At 48.8% G+C, this 20,068-nt stretch overlaps 1 protein-coding gene across 4 annotated transcripts in view; it reads left to right on the forward strand.

Annotated features, from left to right (window-relative positions):
* adamtsl3 (ADAMTS-like 3) overlaps positions 1–20,068 on the forward strand; it is a 747,154-nt gene that overhangs the window by 447,362 nt on the left and 279,724 nt on the right. The window contains exon 1 of one of the 4 annotated variants that reach the window (XM_038813230.1): positions 9,041–9,321. The exons of the other annotated variants lie outside the window; for them this stretch is intronic. The gene's annotated coding sequence lies outside the window, so the exon portion shown is untranslated. Of the gene's footprint in view, positions 1–9,040; positions 9,322–20,068 lie in introns of those variants that run through there. 4 annotated transcript variants of the gene reach the window in all.

A 20,068-nucleotide genomic window follows, 5' to 3' on the forward strand; every position in this document is an offset into this window, starting at 1 on the left:
TTGAGGGGTGACCTGATAGAAGTCTACAAGATTATGAGGGGCAGGGTGGAGGGGTAAGCCACCAGGGGACATAGGTTTAAGGTCCATGGGGCAAAGTTTAGAGAGATGTGCGAGGCACGATTTTTACGCAGAGTGTGGTGATTGCCTGGAACGTGTTGAAAGGGGAGGTTGTGGAAGCAGGTACATTAACCGCATTCAAAAGACATCTTGACAAATACATGGATAAGATGGATAAAGAGGGATACGGCACAAAGAAGGGTTGAGGGTTTTGGCAAAGATTGGTATCATGACAGGTACAGGCTTTGAGGGCCGAAGAGCCTGTTCCTGTGCTGTATTGTTCTTTGTTCTTTGATGACCATGAAACCCTTGTCGATTGTCATAAAATCCCATTTTGGTTCAATAATGTCCTTTAGGGAAGGAAATCTGGTAACCTTACCTGATCAGACCCACAGCAATGTGGATGATTCTTAAATGCCCTCAGGAATGGGCAATAAATGTTGGCCCAGCCAGCGATGCCCACATCCCATGAACGAATAAAGAAAACAGCCAATGTACAAACAGCAAGCTCCCTCAAACATTGTCAAAGCAAATTACCTAATAACCTGTTTCAGTATATTGATCAGGGCGATAAGTATTGACCTGCTAGCATCAGTCTTTGAATGGCATCCTACAAAGCAGAGTTGGAGACAAAGGGTTCGATTTAACCAAATGGGAACAAAGTGCCATTGCGAGCACGTTTAGCCGCGTTTCCTAGCCCTTTACGGTTGTAAAATAAACCAAGTTTTACAAAGAAACCTGCTTGGAATGCTTATATTTTTGATATTAGGTCCATCCGCACCTTTTGGAATGAGAACTTTGCCTAAGAGAGTCATGCCGCCACAGGGCCACAACATTCCACCCACACCCTGCAAGCTGAGAATCCAAGTTGTAACTCTTGAAACTCTCAAAGCTATTCTGGGATGAATAATACATGGTGGCTGCTCAAGCACACAGCATTTTGGTAACTAGCTTTATTAAATTGTAGATTGAAGTGCCTGCATGGGCGAGGGAGACATTGTGGAAAAGAATGGTGACTCAAACAAAAAATGGAACTTGAAACTGTTTTCTAACTAATGTTACCGGTTATTTTTCTCTTACTTTCGAATAAAAGGCTTAACCAGTTTGCAGTTTGAAATACCAGGGTAAGTGACGGCCCCCTGGAGGAATGGAATAAGAATTGAAGCCGTACGACTGAGGGAGATTTGATTCCACATAGGGAGAAAATATGAACGGGTTTGAATGTTGGGGCATGGACACATGCATTTGCAAATGTGATTCCCAGATGCAATTTTGTTGCCCTGGAGTCAGGTTATAAGGTATCACTAAGCGATTACAACCATTGAATCCCTACAGTACAGAAGGAGGCCCTTCAGCCTATCGAGCATCCACAGACCCTCTGAAAGTTCACCCTACCTAGGCCCAATCCCTGTCCTATCCCACTTAACCTGTGCATCATGGGACTGTGGAAGGAAACCAAAGCACCTGGAGGAAACCCACACAGACACGGGAACAATATGCAGATTCCCCACAGACTATCACCCACCCAAGGCCGGAATTGAACCCGTGCCCCGGCGCTGTGTGGCAACAGTGATAACCACTGTGCCACCGTGGGACAGGACATCTTGTGAGAAGAGAAATAGCCAGCAGTTATGATCAATGTTAAAGCAAGAGGAAGCTGCACCAAAGCCAGGGCATCCCCCAGGGCTGTGGCGACTAGCAGGAACAAAGAACAAAGAAAACTACAGCACAGGAACATGCCCTTCGGCCCTCCCAGCCTACGCCGATCCAGATCCTTTATCTAAACCTGTTGCCTATTTTCCAAGGTCTACTTCTCTCTGTTCCCCACCCGTTCATATATCTGTCCAGATGCATCTTAAATGATGCTGTTGTACCCGCCTCTACCACCTCCGCTGGCAAAGCATTCCAGGCACCCACCACTCTCTGCGTAAAAGACTTTCCACGCACATCACCCTTAAACTTTTCCCCTCTCACCTTGAAACCATGACCCCTTGTAATTGACACCCCCACTCTTGGAAAAAGCTTGTTGCTATCCACCCCGACCATACCTCTCATAATTTTGTAGACCTCAATCAGGTCTCCCCTCAACCTCCGTCTTTCCAACGAAAACAATCCTAATATACTCAACATTTCTTCATAGCTAGCACCCTCCATGCCTGGCAACATCCTGGTGAACCTCCTCTGCACCCTCTCTAAAGCATCCACATCCTTCTGGTAATGTGGCGACCAGAACTGCACGCAGTATTCCAAATGTGGCCTAACCAAAGTCCGATACAACTGTAACATGACCTGCCGACTCTTGTACTCAATACCCCGTCCGATGAAGGCAAGCATGCTGTATGCCTTCTTGACCACTCTATCGACCTGCTTTGCCACCTTCAGGGTACAATGGACCTGAACTCCCAGATCTCTCTGTGCATCAATTTTCCCCATGACTCTTCCATTGACCATATAGTCTGCTCTTGAGTTAGATCTTCCAAAATGCATCACCTCGCATTTGCCTGGATTGAACTCCATCTGTCATTTCTCTGCCCAACTCTCCAACCTATCTATATTTCTCTGTATTCTCTGACAGTCCGCCTCGCTATCTGCAACTCCACCAATCTTAGTATCATCTGCAAACTTGCTCATCAGACCACTTATACCTTCGTCCAGATCATTTATGTATATCACACACGACAGTGGTCCGAGCACGGATCCCTGTGGAACACCACTAGTCACCTTTCTCCATTTTGAGACACTCCCTTCCACCACTACTCTCTATCTCCTGTTGCCCAGCCAGTTCTTTATCCATCTAGCTAGTACACCCTGAACCCCATACGACTTCACTTTTTCCATCAACCTGCCATGGGAAACTTTATCAAATGCTTTACTGAAGTCCATGTTTATGACATCTACAGCCCTCCCCTCATCAATTAACTTTGTCACTTTCTCAAAGAATTCTATTAGGTTTGTAAGACATGACCTTCCCTGCACAAACCCATGCTGCCTATCACTGATAAGTCTATTTTCTTCCAAATGTGAATAGATCCTATCCCTCAGTATCTTCTCCAACAGTTTGCCTACCACTGACATCAATCTCACAGGTCTATAATTCCCTAGATTATCCCTGCTACCCTTCTTAAACAAAGAGACAACATTAACAATTCTCCAGTCCTCCGGGACCTCACCCGTGCTCAAGGATGCTGCAAAGATATCTGTCAAGGCCCCAGCTATTTCGTCCCTCGCTTCCCTCAGCAACGTGGGATAGATCCCATCCGGTCCTGGGGACTTGTCCACCTTAATGCCTTTTAGAATACCCAAAACCTCCCCCTTCCTTATACCGACATGACCTAGAGTATTTAAACATCCATCCCTAGCGTCAACATCCATCATGTCCCTCTCCTTGGTGAATACCGATGCAAAGTACTCATTAAGAAGCTCACTCATTTCTTCTGACTCCACGCATAAATTCCCTCTTTTGTCTTTGAATGGGCCAATCCTTTCTCTAGTTACCCTCTTGCTCCTATATACGAATAAAAGGCTTTGGGATTTTCCTTAACCCTGTTAGCCAAAGATATTTCATGGTGACCCCTTTTAGCCCTCTTTATTGCGCGTTTAAGATTTGTCCTACTTTCCCGATATTCCTCCAAAGCTTCATCAGTTTTGAGTCGCCTCGATCTTATGTATGCTTCCTTTTTCATCTTAGCTAGTCTCACAATTCCACCCGTCATCCATGGTTCCCTAATCTTGCCATTTCTATCTCTCATTTTCACAGGAACATGTCTGTCCTGCATTCTAATCAACCTTTCCTTAAAAGACTCCCACATTTCAAATGTGGATTTACCCTTAAACAGCTGCTCCCAATCCACATTCCCGAGCTCCTGCCGAATTTTGTTTCCCCAATTTAACACTCTTCCTTTAGGACCACTCTCGTCTTTGTCCATGAGTATTCTAAAACCACCTGCCGGGATCATTCCCCAATACCAGGTCCAATATGGCCCCTTCCCGAGTTGGACTATTTACATACTGCTCTAAAAATCTCTCCTGGATGCTCCTTACAAATTCTGCTCCATCTAAGCCTCCAACACTACATGAGTCCCATTCAATGTTGGGGAAGTTAAAATCTCCCATCACAACCACGCTATTGCTCCTACATTGTTTTATAATCTGTCTACATATTTGTACCTCTACTTTACACTCGCTTTTGGGTGGCCGATAGTAAAGTCCCAAAAATGTTACTGCACCCTTCCTATTTCTTAGCTCTATCCATATTGCCTCAGTGCTCGAATCCTCCATCGTACCCTCCTTAATCACAGCTGTGATATCATCTCTGCCCAGTAATGCAACTCCTCCACACCTTTTACCTCCCTCTCTATCCCTCCTGAAGCATCTATACCCTGGGATATTTAGTTGCCAGTCTTTCCCATCCCTCAGCCAAGTCTCAGAATTACCAATAACATCATATTCCCAGGTACTAATCCAAGCCCTAAGTTCATCTGCCTTACCTGCTACACTTCTCGCATTAAAACAAATGCACCTCAGACCACCTGTCCCTTTGCGATCATCATCTCTTCCCTGTCTGCTCTTCCCCTTAGTCACAAGGACAGCAGGAGGCCGTCATTGCTGGTTGAATTCCAATATCCATTGTCTGCAGGGATTCAAAGGCTGACATATTAGCATGGTGCATTCCCCTGAGTCCAATCAGGTCCAACGGGCTACGTGGTGGCCCTGGTTGGCACTGAGGGCTCTACTCCTTCTCCGCACCCCTGGCTCCGTCGTTGCCTGGCACCGTGGGGACTCTGGCCCTGGTGACTGTCCCTGATGCCAGTGGTGCTGTTGGAAGGCGCTGTCCTTGCCAGCGATACACTCCGCGGTCCCTGTTCAGCACACCTGTAGGGGCTACTGTTGCTGTTGTCCTTCAGTGGGCCACCTGATGTCCTGCTGGCGGGTGGTGGACAGATTGGTGGGGGAGTATGGCTGAGGGTGGGGTGTGGGGGTGGGAGCTGGGGCGCAGGGGTGATCAATGCACCTGTGTTGCCAGTGTTACCCTGAAGAACCAGGGGCCAAGGTGGGTGGTCAGTGGGGTGCGCAGCAAGATGGCTGCCTTGCAGCCCTTGGCAATACTGGTCCATGACTGGACACTACCCCAGTCCCATGGGAGGTCACCCCGGCCACACGCCCCATTCCCCCGTCACTCCCCTCCCAACTGCCCCCTACCCAAGCCAGCCCAGCTAGTGTCCAGCTCAGCAGCCCACAGTCACGCCTCTCTTGTGTCCTACATCCGTCCTCTCCCTCATCAGATACGATGCCAGTTTCACGATTTCTAAAGGCACAAGTGAACCGCACCATTGGGAACTCGGCCCATCGGAGGCGGAGAATCGTGGAGGTCCCAGAAAATAGCAGGTCAGGCCCGCTAATGATATGCAAATAGTGTATACTGTATGCGCGTTCCAGATTGCATTGACACCACTGTTGAGGTGACAGAGAATTGCGATTTGGCATCAAATCGGGGACCACCACAATTTTGGCTTTGGAACCAATTCGCCGCCCAATCACATTTCCTGATTTCGGCATCAGCCAATGGAGATTCCCGCCCATTATTCTTAATTCCTCTTCCTATCACTCTCTCATACATACCTCCTTTCTGCAGAGTGGCTGACAGCTAACTTGAGACCTCCTAATTCTCTTCTCTCTGCACTCCTGCTTCACCATCCCTGATGGTCTGGCAGTCATGCTCTCTGGCCAGTTGCACCTCTGCCTCCTTTTCAAGTGTGAGCATCTTGGGAAAGAACATTGGTACGGCATTGGGAGTCTCACCTGGCACATGGAGATTGGCAAGAGACCTGCAGTGCCTCATTTCGCGAGGGATTACAGCCCAAAGGTCAATTATGTAATGACGAAGACAGCCTTCCCCTGGAATCCAGATCCCCGTGGTGACAAGTGGTCTGCACAGGTTTACCTGTCGTGCATGCCACATAGCGACAGGCCCACCTGCAGCTGGGGGTTGAGGCCCTTAGTTGGTCATCAATCGGCCACTTAGGGGTCTCAATCAGCAGTAAGAGGTCTCAATTGTCAATAAGGCAGAAGGAAGGGGATGAATTTTCCCTCCCAGAACTTAATTCTGCTAGAACAGGAAGGCGGCAGGATTCAGGTATACCATCATCCCACCTAATTGAATACCTCCTCCAAGCTCAGTGCCAACAGGAGCAGAAGATTCTGATGTGAAGCACTCCTCCAGCAGCCTTTGCATGTTCTCTGGCATCCTGTGCCCTTTTTCTCCTGCAAATAAAAAAACTAATCTGGAGGTCTAGGTGATGTCTTGGATTCCTCTCAGCCTTGTACTTGCAAGTATGTCCAGGTGCCACTGTTAAGTGGCACCTAGACCTCTGACCCGCACAGCTAACGGTAGGATTGGTGAATTCTAGCCTGCCCTTGTCTTGTAATTGGCCAAGCCCATGGCGGGATCACATTTATTAGCCGGCGCCGCATAATTACAATTGGCCAATCATTCCTTCCGCGAGTGGAAGTGTCCGAGTCTGCGATTGGTACCTGACTCAACTCAGTCCCTGTAGTGTAAGAGGTTAGCTCTGGAAAACGTTAGGTGTACTAAAGACCACAGAGCAATCTCCATGTAAGGGCAGAGGATGTGGCTAAAATATTAAATGAACACTTTGCATCTGTCTTCACAAAGCAGCAGATGATGTGAAGGTTACACAAGGAGAAGGAAGTTATCAACAGGATAGTAAGAGATAATACAAAATAAAAAGATTAGCATCCTAGGTTGTTGAGAGAAGTAAAGGTATAAATATCAGAGGCATTATTTATCATAGTCTTTCAATCTTCATCAGATACAGAAGTTGTACTGAGAAAGGTGAGAGTGATAAAACGCCAATTTTCTTCCTGCAAACCTAATTAAACTAAAGCAGTGATCTTGTATATCAGGCCCATGGTGGTCCATCTGAATGGAATGATACATTACTTGCCATACTTGGATTTAGACTTTGGAAAGTTTAAGTTTTTTGAGGTTCTTTATATGAACTGCGCTGGAGAATGTGCTGTTTTGTTCTGGAATATGATACCATATAGCACACCATGTTGAACAATCTTGATGAAACGCGTGGGCAGGAAAATAAATTGTCAGCCGTATTTTCTTCTCCTGCAAGCTGCACATTGAGGTTTGAACTTGGCAAAGTTACACAAAAACTCATTGATCAAGAACCAGCTGACATCCTTCCTCAAAGGCAGTATCCTCGTAATGAGAGTTCAAACTTTCCAGATTTAAAAGAAAGCTGGCTCCTCAGCGGCAATGTTTTCTGCAGTCATTTGAAAGTGTGCTAAAAGACCCTGTTAAGCAACCTGATACATCTGAAGGTGTTTGTTACCCATTTGTACCGCAAAACTGAACTGCAGTCCAGCATACATGGAGCGTTTGACAGGCCCAGAGCCAACTGTAACACATCTAGGCCATTCAGACCCCCTCCACTCAAGTTAAAATAGATGAATAGGGTGGGAATAGAGGGATACTGACCCCGGAAGTGTATAAGATTTTAGTTTAGACGGGCAGCATGGTCGGCACAAGCTTGGAGGGCCGGAGGGCCTGTTCCTGTGCTGTACTTTTCTTTGTTCTTTGTTCTTTATCGCAGATGTGCCAGAAAGTGAGCAAAAAAACAGGAAAAGCTGCCAATGCATGCATAGTAGAACCAGTAAAGTTCATCTCATGATATGGACCCACACTGAAACCTAAGAGACAGCTACCTCACTCATGGCTTGCCACCGGGAAGGAGCATTGGATGGGATTCTGGGAAGAACAAGCATTATCCAGAACACACCTTTCATATCCTCTCACCTTGTGGTGGATTATAACCCAACCCTCTTTTTGGAACAATCCCAGATCAGACATACATCTCGGATGATTCCTCTCAACTTTCTGTTGAGAAGGACACATCCTGAAGATACTAAATGGATCTGAAGAACTGATCTATCTGAGCATCTGATTTATCTTTCCCCTAAAGGAAAGGAGCCCGCTGGGAGTATTACCATCCTCAGGATACTGTTTCAGATATATTATAATATCCTGGATATTAGGGGCAGCACAGTGGCGCAGTGGTTAGCACTGCTGCCTCATGGCATTGAGGACCCGGGTTCGATCCTGCCCTGGGTTACTGCCCGTGTGGAGTTTGCACATTCCCCCTGTGCCTGAATGGGTCTCACCCCCACAACCCAAAGATGTGCGTGGTAGGTGGATTTGCCATGCTAAATTGCCCCTTAATTGTAAAAATTTTAAAAATATATGTATCATGGATATTATTAGAGACCGGTAACAGAGTAACATAAACCCCTCTTAACATACAATTGGGTTCTGTGATGAATGTAAGAAATTAAAATATATTGTATTATATGTAGCTGGTGCTGTAAGGGTTAAAAGCTTGGGTTAGTACTGCTGCAGTCATATTTTTAAAGAAGAATTCTGGTTTCAAAGGCAGCTAGACGTTTTGGAGACAGTGCAATTAAAGCATCGTAAAAGTAAGACCATAATTAATTCCCGCCATGGATATTGTTTGCTGATGTTGAGCTAATGGAATTTTGTTTATATTAAGAAGGTTCCCTGGGGAGTAGATAATTACAGACATTGTGGGCACCCTCAAGCCGTCGGGAAATCTGCGGGCATGAATGCATTGCTGACGTAACGGAGGATCCCACCGACTGAGAATCCAGCCCATTGTGATTAGTTTTAGTAAGATGATGTAGTTAATGGGAGGAGGCGGCTAAAGCAGTCATGTGTTGTTTTCTTCAGTTTGTTTTTAGATTGTGATGCGAACAGACAAGAAGCTGTGTTCTCAATATAATTCCGTTCTGTATTGCTCACAGTCCAAAGATGTGCAGCTTAGGTGGATTGGCCATACTAAATTGCCCTTAGTGTCCAAAAAGCTTACGTGGGTTACGGGGATACGGTGGAGATGTGGGTTTAAGTAGGATGCTCTTTACAAGGTCCGATGCATATCCGATGGGCTGAATGGCCTACTTGTGCACTGTAAATTGTATGAGTCTATGAAAGATCTGTCTGTGAATATCAGATACTGTGGATACCAGAACAGCAGTTTCTGGAAAGGCTGGCAGATTAACCGGTAGTTTGACTCAGGCAAGAATCTGCAGCTGGTTCCTGAGGATTTCTCTTTCTCAACGTGGTTTATCCAAGACATCTCTTTATCGAAAGTATTCCTGAGTCTGCTGACTGTAGTTAAAAGTGGACTGTGACCTGAGATTTATTTTGTTTGAGTGGAGGTAAAGATAGCAATTAGGATTGTTTCATTATATTGGTAAGCAGTGTTTAACTGATAATTGAAAGCTATTTGTTTTTATGATGTTCAAGTTAGTAATATTGCGTTCGTTTGTTTTAATAAACCATGTCCCTATTTGTGCTTGAAATCACTCCTGGAGCGAAATATCCTTTCCTCACAGTCTTAGAAATTAGATAAAACATTGGGGTTTCTGTCCAGTATCCTAACAACTGTTTGGGGTCTGGTCCGGAATCATATTAGTTTACAAGTTAGCAATACAGAAGATTATGTGGTTCAGTACGAATTTTAAACTATATAGATGTTTATTAAAGAACTGAACAGAAAGTTTTCAGTCAGGTGAAAACAGTCAGTCACAATATTAAAAGTTCAAGGAAAGGAGAGAAAAAACCAATCTTATCTTTTGTAGAGGATCTCGTTTAAAATCCAGTTCTTATTGCAGTAAAATATCTGAAGGAGGAAATAGATACATAGAACAAATATGTACAAATATGTTCGGCCCTTCACGCCCGCACTGCCAATCATTATGATCATGGCTGATCATCTAACTCAATAGCCTAATCCCGCTTTCCCGCATATCCTTTGATCGCCTACCCTCAGTGCTGTATCTAACTGCTTCTTGAAAACATACAGGGCGGAATTCTCCGCTCCCGGGAAAAATCGGGAGGGCCGTCGTGAACTCGGCCGAGTTTCACGACGGCCTCGGAGGCCGCTCCTTGCCCCCTATTCTCCCTTCCCGGCGGGGCTAGGAGCGGCGCTCCGTAACACTCGGCCGCGGGGGCGTCGCGCCAAGAATGATGCGACCGGCGCGCCTAATGACATCAGCCGCGCATGCGCAGGTTGGCCGGCTCCAACCCGCGCATGCGCGGCTGACGCCATGACGCTGGCGGCACGAACCCGCGCATGCGCGGTGGCCGTCTTTCCCCTCAGCCGCCCCGCAAGACGTGCCCGTTTGATCTTGCGGGGTGGTGGAGGGGAAATAGTGCGTCCGATTTGGATGCCGGCCCGACGATCGGTGGGCACCAATCGCGGGCCTGTCCCCTCCCGAGCACAGTCGTGGTGCTCTTTCCTTGCTAGGCCACCTACAAGCCCCAAACGGGCTTCTCACTCCCGTTTCACGATGGCAGCGACCAGGTGTGTTTGCCACCGTCGTGAAACAGCCGCGAACGGCAGGCCGCTCGGCCCATCCAGGTCGGAGAATCGCCGTTCGCCATGAAAAATGGCGAGCGCCGATTCTTCCGAGTGGGGGAGGGGGGGGAGAATCGCGGGGGGCGCCAGGGGGTGTGAAATTTGTCGGGGGGCCCTCCCGCGATTCTCCCACCTGGCGTGGGGAGCGGAGAATCGCGCCCACAATGTTTTCGATCAACTATTTCCTGTGGTAACAAATTCCACAGACTCACCACTCTCTGGGTGAAGAAATTTCTCCTCGCCTCTATCCCCGTATCCTCAGATTGTGCCTCCTGGTTCTGGACACACCCACCATCAGGAACATTCCTTCCTGCATCTACCCTGTCCAGTCCTGTTAGAATTTTATAGATTTCAATGAGATTCTACCTCATTCTACTAGATCCCCCCTCATTTGTTTTAAAATCTATCAATTATTGCAGGAGCATTTGCCTCAATCCCCAAGTGAAAACTATATCGTTAGCTAGAGGATGCTGTCCCAGGGAGCGTTAATTGTCATACCTTTACCGTGAGAGAAGCTAGAACAAATTTGGCAAATTTAAAATCTGATGTATGCTATTTATATTTATAGTATTTCTTGAGGAGGCACAACAATTATTTTCCCGTATGGGTTTCTTAATTGTAATTGGATTCATCCTCTTTTACGTTACAAGTAAGTTTTGTATCACCATTAATTTCTAAGCAGATTCAGTGTCCTTTGAATTCTAATTGTATCACGGGTAATGTCCAGGGATGGTCTGTCTCTCACTGATTCAAAGAAAACCAGGCTGATGATGCTCAAATGTTATTAATGCATGAAGGTTATAACATATTTTTTGGGTTGGGCTAGCTCTGTAAAATACTTCAGTTGATTGTGGTTTAAGGTCTTCATTATAAAGTCATAAATTGTGACTGAATTCCTGTCAATTGCAAATTGTCAATCACAGATTATTTACTCTGTGACTTTGAGCATGGATCTTTCTTATCGGGCATTTTTAAAAAATTCATTCATGTGGTGTGGGCATCGCTCACTGGCCCAGCATTTAATTTTTTTAATCGATTTCAAATTTCGCCTTTTTTCATGGTGGGATTACTAGCCCAGTGACAATACCACAATGCCACTGTCGTCCCTTTTGCTGTTAAAAGAGGCTTATTGCTATAAGACGAGGCAAGTTCCTTTGTGCAGAGGCCCATTCCTTTTTGTTCCTATTTTAAAAATAAATTTAGAGTACCCAATTAATTTTTTTCCAATTAAGGGGCAATTTAGTGTGGCCAATCCACATAGCCTGCACATCTTTGGGTTGTGGGGGCGAAACCCATGCAAACACGGGGAGAATGTGCAAACCTCACACACACTGTGACCTAGAGCTGGGATCGAACCTGGGACCTCGGTGCCGTGAGGCAGCAGGGCCACTGCGCCACCGTGCTGCCCATTCCTAAGGAGTGTGAACTTTATTTTAATTTTTTTTTAAATGAACCCTTATTGATTTTTTTATGCTTTCATTGTTAGGAAAGTAACTTTTTCACATTAACTCCTTATTATGGCTACCTCCTTTTCCATGGGTTCCTCTAGAACCTAGGAATCACAATAAGGGGATCCACAAGCTACATACAGTGGGCCTTTTTTTTTTGCACGTTTCTTTGAGTTCTATTGCATTTTAAATTGGGCTGAGCGGAGGGCGCAGGCACATGGCTTCCTGTAGATGTTAGCAGAAACACATTTCAAAGGTAATTGGCCCAATTTAATTTGACTCCTGCCACTTGTTGGTATCTGTTTAATAACTCTGTGTTTTAATTTCTGGACTTCATATTTAGTAGGTTTTAATCTCACTTGCTATTTTCTCATTGGCACATTACTGCATTATGGGGTTGGTGTTCTATTGCATATCTGATATTTGAAACACGCATTTCATATCTGGTGTAACATGATTAGGAGCACGGACATGTTGTAAGGTGTGTGTGTCAGCCGTGGCTCAGTTAATATTCTTGCCTCTGAATCAGAAGGGTGTGGGTACAAGTCCCACCCCAGGACTTGAGCACAAAAGTAAAGCTGACACTCTGGTGTCAACTTACGGAATACTCACTTCCGGTTGCGGTGATGTGGAGCTAAGCCACACGTTCGGTAGCTCCGGCAATTTTTGGTCTTTTGGGCTCTTTTAAGGGCCCGTAGCAGTACTGGTTGGACTTTACCCCATGTGGGAACACCTCTGCTAAAATTCTCCACCAGTGGATGGCCTGGACCAGGAGCGGAGCGGTCAAAAAATCGGCTTTGGAGCAGAGAAAGGTGCGAGGCAGGAAAGGCAAGATGGCGGCGGGCGGGGAATCAGCAGCGTGGCAGCAGTGGGCGCGGGAGCAGCAGGAGCTGCTTCAGTGCTCCTTCAGGGAGCTGAAGGCAGAGATCCTGGAACCGCTTAAGGCCTCCCTGGACAAGCTCATGGCGACCTAGTCGGCTCAGGGTGTGGAGATCCGAGAGCTTCGGCAAAAGGCCTCGGAGAGCGAGGACGAACTCCTGGGCCTGGCAGTGAAGGTGGAGTCGCATGAGGTGCTCCACAAGAAGTGGTCAGAGAGGATGGAGGAGATGGAGAACCGCGCCCGTCGGAAGAACCTGCGGATTCTAGGCCTCCCAGAGGGGCTGGAAGGTTCGGGTTTGGGGGCCTAAGTGTCTATGATGCTGAACTCGCTAATGGGTGCGGGGTCGTTCCAAGGACCCTTGGAGCTGGAGGGTGCCCATCGGGTGCTGCTGCGGAAACCCAAGCCAAACGAGCCGCCTCGGGCGATGCTGGTCCGTTTTCACCGCTTCGTCGACCGTGAGTGTGTGCTGAGATGGGCAAAGAAGGAGAGGAGTAGTAAGTAGGAGAATGCGGAGATTAGGATCTACCAGGACTGGAGTGCGGAGGTGGCAAAGAGAAGGGCTGGTTTTAATCAGAGTAAGGCAGTGCTCCACAAGAAGGGGGTCAAGTTTGGCCTGTTACAGCCGGCACGCCTCTGGATCACTTATAAGGACCACCAGCTCTACTTTGACTCGCCGGAGGAGGCCTGGGCTTTCGTCCAGGCAGAGAAGCTGGACTTGAACTGATGACTGGCGGCTGGGGAACGGTGTACACAGCCCGGAGGCTTTGTCCTCCTTGGTATCCTTTCGCTTTTATCGGTTCTATTTGATGATGTCTTTTTGCTGTTCTGCTTTTTCGCTTTTTGGGACTGTTATCTGTTTACTTGGGCGTTTTATCACTTCTGTTTTTTTTTTCTCACTGGTTGAGAGTTTGGGAGTGGTTCGTGGTCCTGTTGGGTCATGTGCCCGTCTTTTCCCACGTGTTAGGTCGGGGGGGGGGGGGGGGGGGGGGGGGGCTCGGGATGGAAGTGCGGGCTTCTCTCCTGCGCTGGAGAAGCAGTGGCGGGGCCGGCACTGCGGGGGGGGGGGGGGGGGGGGGGGGGGGGGAAGGGCGCGGTGGTTGTGTTGAACTGGGGAGGATCATTGGGGTGGCGGGAGCAGCCGGGGTCAGCAGGAGTCGGCTGACTTACGGAAGTACAATGGAAGGGGTTACGCAGCTAGGGGGGGCCCTATCTTGGGGGGGGGGAGGTTTGGGGGGTGGAATGGGGGGGGGGGTGGTACCGGGTTGCTGCTGGAATGGCCGAGAAGGAGCTGGAGCATGTAGAGGGGGTCAGGATGCGGGGTCTGTCGCCATGGGGAATGGGCTGAGCGGAGGGCGCGGGCACATGGCGGACTGAGGAAGGGTAATGGCTAGTCGACGGGGGAGGGGGTAGGTAGCCCCCTGATCCGACTGATAACCTGGAATGTGAAGGGACTGAATGGGCCGGTCAAACGGGCCCACATGTTTGTGCACCTGAAGGGGCTGAAGGCGGATGTGGCCATGCTTCAGGAGACGCACCTGAAGGTGGCGGATCAGGTTAGATTGAGGAAGGGATGGGTAGGCCAAGTCTTTCATTCGGGGCTGGATGCAAAAAATCGGGGGGTGGCGATCCTGGTGGGGAAGAGGGTGTCGTTTGTGGTGTCGAATGTGGTGGCAGACAGCGGTGGGAGGTATGTGATGGTAAGCGGCAAGCTGCAGGGGGAGCGGGTGGTGCTGGTCAATGTATATGCCCCGAATTGGGATGATGCAGGTTTCATGCGGCGCATGTTGGGCCGGATTCCAGATTTGGAGGCAGGGTACCTGATAATGGGGGGGGGATTTCAACACAGTGCTGGATCCGCCACTGGATCGATCCAGATCCAGGACGGGTAGGAGGCCTGCGGCGGCTAAGGTGCTGGTTAGGGGGGAGTTGATCTCCATTCGAGCCCACAGGGAGAGGAGAGAGCAGAGAGGGAGAGACTGGTGGGGGAGATGGTGAGGGTGGGCAGGAGATACGCGGAGGCTCCGGAGGAGGGATTGCTGAGGGAGCGGCGTAGACTCCAGGCTGAGTTCGACTTGTTGACCATCAGAAAGGCTGAAGCTCATTGGAGGAAGGCACAGGGAGTGGTGTATGAATATGGGGAGAAGGCGAGCAGGATGCTGGCGCATCAGCTCCGCAAGCGGGATGCGGCCAGGGAGATTGGTGGAGTTAAGGATAGGGGAGGAAATGTAGTGCAAAGGGGGGTAGACATTAATGGGGTCTTCAGGGACTTTTATGAGGAACTGTATCGGTCCAAACGCCCAGCAGAGGAGGGGGGGATGGGGCGCTTTTTGGACCGGCTGAGATTCCCAAGGGTGGAGGAGGGACAGGTGGAGGGACTGGGGGCGCCGGTTGAGCTGGAGGAGCTGGTCAAAGGGATAGGGAGCATGCAGTCGGGGAAGGCGCCGGGGCCGGATGGGTTCCCGGTTGAATTTTATAAGATGTATGCAGACCTGTTGGGCCCCTTGTTGGTTATGACCTTCAGCGAGGCAAGGGAAGGGGGGGCTCTGCCTCCGATGATGTCTCGGGCGCTGATTTCCTTGATCCGTAAGCGGGACAAGGATCCCCTGCAGTGTGGGTCATCCAGGCCGATTTCACTCTTAAATGTAGACGCCAAGCTGTTGGCAAAGATTTTAGCCACGAGGATAGAGGACTGTGTGCCGCAGGTTATCCACGAGGATCAAACGGGGTTCGTGAAGGGGAGGCAGCTGAACACTAACATACGGAGGCTCTTGAATGTTATAATGATGCCGGCGGTAGAAGGGGAGGCTGAGATAGTGGTGGCGTTGGACACGGAGAAGGCCTTTGATAGGGTTGTGTGGGTACTTGTGGGAGGTGCTGGAAAGGTTCGGGTTTGGGGAGGGGTTTGTCAGGTGGGTGAGGCTGTTATATGAGGCCCCAATGGCGAGTGTGGCCACGAATAGGAGGAGGTCGGAGTATTTTCGGTTATACCGAGGGACGAGGCAAGGGTGTCCCTTGTCCCCCCTGCTTTTTGCGCTGGCAATTGAATCCCTGGCCATGGCGCTGAGGGAGTCGAGGAACTGGAGGGGGCTGGTTCGGGGTGGGGAGGAACACCGAGTGTCGCTCTATGCGGATGACTTGTTGTTATATGTGGTGGACCCGGTGGGGGGAATGCCGGAGGTGATGAGAATTCTTAGGGAATTTGGGGATTTCTCAGGGTACAAGCTCAGCTTGGGGAAGAGCGATCTGATCGTTGTACACCCGAGGGACCAGGAGGGGGGGATTGGGAGGCTCCCACTAAAAAGGGCGGAGAGGAGCTTCAGGTACTTGGGGGTCCAGGTGGCCAGGAGCTGGGGGGCCTTGCACAAGCTTAACCTCACGAGGCTGGTGGAGCAAATGGAGGAGGAGTTCAAGAGATGGGATATGTTGCCGCTGTCTCTGGCGGGTAGGGTGCAATCAGTCAAGATGATGGTGCTCCCGAGAATTTCTGTTCCTGTTCCAGTGCCTCCCCATCCTTATCCCGAAGGCCTTTCTCAGGCAGGTTAACAGGAGCATTACGGGGTTTGTGTGGGCGCACGGGACCCCAAGGGTGAGAAGGGTGTTCTTGGAGCGGGGCAGGGATGGGGGGGGCTGGCGCTGCCCAAACTCTGTGGGTATTATTGGGCTGCCAACGCAGCGATGGTGCGTAAGTGGGTAATGGACGGGGAAGGGGCAGCATGGAAGTGGATGGAGATGGCGTCCTGTATGGTCACGAACCTGGAGGCGCTGGTAACGGCGCCGCTGCCGCTCCCTCCAATGAGGTATACCCACGAGCCCGGTGGTGGCGGCTACCCTCAAATTTTAGGGGCATTGGAGAAGGCACAGGAGGGAGGTGGGGGCCTCGATGGGGTCCCCGATACGGGGGAACCACCAGTTTGTCCTGGGGAGAATTGATGGCGGATTCCTGAATTGGCACAGGGCAGGTGTTAGGAGGTTGAGGGACCTGTTTGTAGACGGGAAGTTTGCAAGCCTGGGTGAGCTGGAAGGGAAGTTCGGGCTCCCCCGGGAACACCTTTAGGTACATGCAGGTAAGGGCGTTTGTTAGGCGGCAGGTGGCGGAGTGCTCTCTGTTGCTGCCGCGTGGGGTTCAGGACAGGCTGCTCTCGGGGTGTGGGTTGGAGAGGAGAGGATCTCGGCAACGTACCAAGTGATGCAGGAGGTAGACGAGGCCTCGGTGGAGGAGCTGAAGGGTAAATGGGAGGAGGAGCTGGGTGAGGAGATTGAGGAGGGGATGTGGGCGGACGCCCTAGGAAGGGTGAACGCCTCCTCTTCTTGTGCGAGGCTTAGCCTCATACAGTTTAAGGTGCTACATAGGGCTCATATGACCGGTACAAGGATGAGCCTTTTTTTTGCGAGCGAGGACAGGTGTATTAGGTGCTCAGGGAGCCCAGCAAACCATACCCATATGTTCTGGGCATGCCCAGCGCTGGGAGAATTTTGGAAGGGCGTAGCAAGGATGGTGTCGAGGGTGGTAGGATCCAGGGTCAATCCGGGCTGGGGGCTCACAATATTTGGGGTTGCAGAGGAGCCGGGCGTGCAGGAGGCGAAAGAGGCCAGTATTCTGGCCTTTGTGTTCCTAGTAGCCCGGCTGAGGATTCTTCTTCAATGGAAGGATGCGAGGCCCCCAAGCGTGGAGGCCTGGGTCAATGATATGGCGGGGTTTATTAAATTGGAGAGGGTGAAATTTGCCCTAAGGGGATCAGTGCAGGGGTTCTTCAGGAGGTGGCAGCCATTCCTAGATTTCCTGGCAGAACGGTAGAAAAAGGCCAGCAGCAGGAGCAACCCGGGGGGGGGGGGGGGGGGCGTCTCTTTGTTTTGGGCTGAAGGGATGTGTATATATGTTCTTTGCTAATGACGGGTGTTAATTTATTTCTTTTTTTTTGTATACATGGGGGGGGGGGGGTTGTTCTTTCTGTTCTTAGTATTTTCTGTTGTTGATCTTTTGTGAAAATTTGAATAAAAATTTTTTTCTTTTAAACTTACAGAATACTGAGAGGCCTAGATAGAGTGGATGTGAAGAAAGTGTTTCTACTGGTAGGAGAGACTAGAACCTGAGGGCACAGCCTCAGACTGAAGGGACAACAGTCCTTTAAAACTGAGATGAGTAGGAATTTCTTCAGCCAGAGGATGGTGAATCTGGAACTGATTGCCACAGACAGCTGTGGAGGCCAAGTCACTGAGTATCTTAAAGACAGAGATAGATAGGTTCTTGATTAATTTGGGGATCAGGGATTACGGGGAGAAGGCAGGAGAATTGGGATGAGAAACATATCAGCCATGATCAAACATAGAACAAACGCGATGGACCGAATGGCCTAATTCAGCTTCTATGTCTTAGGGTGTGGTGCTGCACTGTTTGATGTGGTTTCCTTTGGATGAGAAGGTAAACCAGATGGATCTAAAAGACCCACTGCCATTATCTTGAAGGAGAGCAGGAGCACTCTGTCCTGGCTAATATTTATGCCTCACTCAACACCATTAAAACAGATTCTGGTCATTATCACATTGCTGTGGGAACTTGCTGTGCACATCTTGGGTGCCCCATTTCCTACATTAAAACGGCAATTTCAAGAATACTTAATTGGCTGTAAAGTACTTTGGAATGTCCTGTGGTAATGAAAACTGTGTTATAAACGCAAATCTTTTTGTTGCTGGCAAAATGGATTGTACGTCTGATTTAGATCAGGGACCAACTATTGTCCTCGGCTCCTGAAAGCGGGCCTCTGAGTAAAAGTACTAATAAAGATGTCGGTAGCAATGAAAAGGTAATGCACACAGGCAGTTTTCATGCAAAATATGTAACTTGATGTTTTTTTTTAAATTATGTGGGAAACCCCGCTTTGAACCTGGTGTATTTGAATTTGTGGTTGATAGTTAATTGAAAACAGATTGGAGGGAGAATTTTACACCATGATCATCGTTACAGAGGAGTGAATTTTAAAATATTATTTGTGAGTGAAGACTTTTGGCAGAGGGAGTGCGAGTCTGGCACACTGGAAATAGGTACAGTCTGACAATGTCAGGGTACCTCTTGAAGGGGGGGTTCAGTGATGATACCTCTTAAAACTGAATCGTTAGCATGCCACTGGAGTAGTTTTACATAAGTTGTTTTATTAAGGATTGAGATTAATTATAGGACTGAGTAATCATTATTAACCATTAAACATGTATTTTTACGACATAGAAGTAATAAGTAATCAAATGGGATTTAGGATAGCTCACTTGACCAAAAGGACATTACTTCTGACATCTTGAGTTTGTGAAACAATTCAGGGTGCTGGTTCTGTTGTTCTGCTTCTCACAAACAGTCAGCAAGCTGCTGGGATTGTAAGCAACTGTCAGGATGAGGATCAATCATGCGCTGCTTGCGATTCTATTGGGTGAAGTTGAAACACTGCTTGCAATTCTGTTGGATAAGTTTAAAAGTAGCAGCTTCAGGGATTGGATCGTGTCCAACTGGGGTGGGCTATTGATTTTTGAACATTGTACAATTACTGTGTTTGGGTCTTTGTTCGGCAGAACAGGTCTTGGCCAAAATGAGCCAAAATGAGAACTATGAGCCAAAATGAGAAATCCATTAATCTTTTATTGTCACAAGTATGAATTTACTGTGAAAAGCGCATATTCGCCACGTTCCAGCGCCTGTTCGGGTACACAGATGGAGAATTCAGAATTTAGAACAGTACAGCACAGAACAGGCCCTTCGGCCCTCGATGGTGTGCCGAGCAATGATCACCCTACACAAACCCACGTATCCACCCTATACCCGTAACCCAACAACCCCCCCCCCCCCCCCACTTAACCTTACTTTTAAGGACACTACGGGCAATTTAGCATGGCCAATCCACCTAACCCGCACATCTTTGGACTGTGGGAGGAAACCGGAGCGCCCGGAGGAAACCGGAGCGCCCGGAGGAAACCCACGCACACACGGGGAGGACGTGCAGACTCCGCACAGTGAGCCAGCCGGGAACCGAACCTGGGACCCTGGAGCTGTGAAGTATTTATGCTAACCACCGTGCTACCGTGCTGCCCAAATTCTCAGCTGGTACAGGAATTGTTGGTCTTGTTCTGCATTACAAACCAGCTGTCAAGCCCACTGAGCTAAACCAGCTGTCAAGCCCACTGAGCTAAACCAGCCCTCTTGTCATTTGTTCTGACTCCCCAACATGCACAATTCT

This window comes from Scyliorhinus canicula, chromosome 12, assembly GCF_902713615.1.
Source record: "Scyliorhinus canicula chromosome 12, sScyCan1.1, whole genome shotgun sequence".
NCBI lineage: Eukaryota > Metazoa > Chordata > Chondrichthyes > Carcharhiniformes > Scyliorhinidae > Scyliorhinus > Scyliorhinus canicula.